General features: G+C 52.4%; 1 pseudogene; it reads right to left on the bottom strand.

The window, feature by feature from the left end:
- Positions 1-473: 473 nt before the first annotated feature.
- Positions 474-2,036, bottom strand: LOC119360600 (annotated as a pseudogene).
- Between the last annotated feature and the right edge of the window lie 266 nt (positions 2,037-2,302).

Consider the following 2,302-nt stretch of genomic DNA (forward strand, 5'->3'; position numbering starts at 1 on the left):
GATGAACGTATGCATGCTTCTGCTTGATTGTGTAGAGTGTAGCCGTCGTCCTGCTTGCTGCCCCAGATGCCGCCGTCATCCTCGCCGCGCGGGACACTGGACGGCTCGCTATCGGCACCGACGGTGGACGCGCCGATGCTGCAGTTCGTCCCTCCTACGGTGCCTCGCCGACGCCTGACGCACGCAAGCATACAGTGCAGAGGCTTGCAGACTCATTAGCAGTGCACAAACGAGCTGCTCGGGCTGGACGAGCCGGAGACAAAACGAGCCGAGCCTCCAAAAACAGGCTCGTTCAACCAACGAGCCAAGCCGAGTTCGGCTCGCTTTAGGCGAGCCAAAGGCAGGCTCGGGCTGAACTCGGCTCGGCTCGGCTCGTGTCCAGCCCTAGGCATAAGTGAGGTTGGCAAAAACTAGAGTGGCAAAAACAAAGTTTTCCCGTGGTTCATCCCGGAGCTGTAGACGCAACTGACCATTCACTCGGAGCCAGTCAACGGCTTGATGTTGGCCATCTTCCCATGGCCGAGGCGAAGGCATTAAAGAACGCGCCGTGGTTAGAAGTGAAGGTTTTAACTATGTCTTCGGTGGCACCGGCGCCTCCGGTGGCGTTGTACATCACCTGGTCGGAGTGTATGATCCCCTTATTGGACTGGAGATTGAGCAAGTAGGCGTTGTCCACCCGCAAAAAAAGTAGGAGTTGTCGAACGAGTTAAGTGGGGTCGTGTTGTCGAGCGTAGCCAAGCTGGTGTCATTGTCAGACTGGGTGTAGTTTTGCTTGAGCGAAGTGGCGAAGGCCTTGTCAATGCTGGGCTCGTTGTAGAGCCTATCTCTGAAGTTCTGTCACTTGGCCTTCCCAATGGTGTGCGATCCGGAGAGGGAAACCATGTCGGTCAAGCTGAACCCCTTGCCAACGAAGCTGGTGTTGAGGCTGACTACACCCAAGAAGGGCGGAGGCAGGTCGCGGTTGGCCAGAGCCATGCTAGCGTTGGTGGAGTTCTTCCTCCCCAGTTTAACCTCCCACGCCGGCCCTTCCAACTGTATATATATGCATCAGGAAGAAAAAATTGATTGGTTATTTCCCATTGGTAGGTGTGCACAAAGTAACCACCCGGTCTACTTCATTGTTGCGGCAACATGGTTCGTTCCTCAGGTGACCATATGTAGTAGACTTGTGAACTGGTCTATGTAGTAGACTTGTGTTGGACAGGGCGTTTGGGTGCCCAGGTCCAACTGAACCTGAAATCTTAGGCGTTGAATGTTGCATCGGGATGCTAGAAAATCCTACTGGCATGCCAAAACATGTGCGTCGGGAAATTAGATATACATCCAGTATACTGGATGGTACAATGCAGTACGGTGGGCCATTTGCGTAGTCAGGACGCCTGTTCGGTAGTGCACGTGAGCGCGTCCGGCAGCTTTTCCATCTGAGCCATGGCTCAGGGACGGGTCAGTTGGAGTTGTGAGCCGTGGCGCATAATTGTAGGAGATGCCGTTACGTTTTGACGATTCTATAGTGGGTGGGAGCAAACTAATATCTCTTGTGGGCGTGCGAGATCTCTGGGTCTTCCAAAACTGAGTAGACATAGCAGGTTTGGATGTCGTCGGCGGGGGACTGACATCACCGGAGAGCCATGGCGGACGACAGCTCTTCAACGATTGGCATGTGAAAATCTCCATCGGAACGATTATCCTTGTGTTGTTCTTCGACGATTGGCTGATTGCTCGCTTGTTTCAGCCTGGAGCAGGTGCAGGTTGTGGCTGTACCTAGCCGGCTCAAACTATAGAGTTGACGGGGAAGGTCAACCCTGAAGCCTTCAGTCTTTGACTTGACGAACAGATACACAAAGTTAGCAGTAACAAAAAGGATGCGGGGAGGTGTAAGTCTCTGTGCTTTGTAGTTTGTAGCTACAGATGAACAATTTCTGATTGTAAAAGTGGTGGTGCAAATGTTGAACGGCTGGTTGGCTGTTGGTAGGTTCGTTTCCACAATATGTTTTGGTTCCTGGTGCCAGACCTGGAGGAAACAAGTAGAATCCCATCGACAACGCCAGTCCAGCACGGCCCAGGAAAGCAGCAGGACCGTTGGCCGCTTTACATAGACCCTCTAGTCACCTTACAGAATTAAATGCGGTGGACCGGTTCAATTATCTACCCAAATACACATGAGATACGAGAAACAAATACGGGGAACTGCACCGATCTTAAGAACTAGCGATGGTCAGGATAGCGAGTGCATCTGAGCCCGGGCTCAGAAACGAATTTTCGGACTATGTAGTAGACTTGTGGAACTGGGTGTGAACTATCT

This window comes from Triticum dicoccoides, chromosome 2B, assembly GCF_002162155.2.
Source record: "Triticum dicoccoides isolate Atlit2015 ecotype Zavitan chromosome 2B, WEW_v2.0, whole genome shotgun sequence".
Classification (NCBI taxonomy): domain Eukaryota; kingdom Viridiplantae; phylum Streptophyta; class Magnoliopsida; order Poales; family Poaceae; genus Triticum; species Triticum dicoccoides.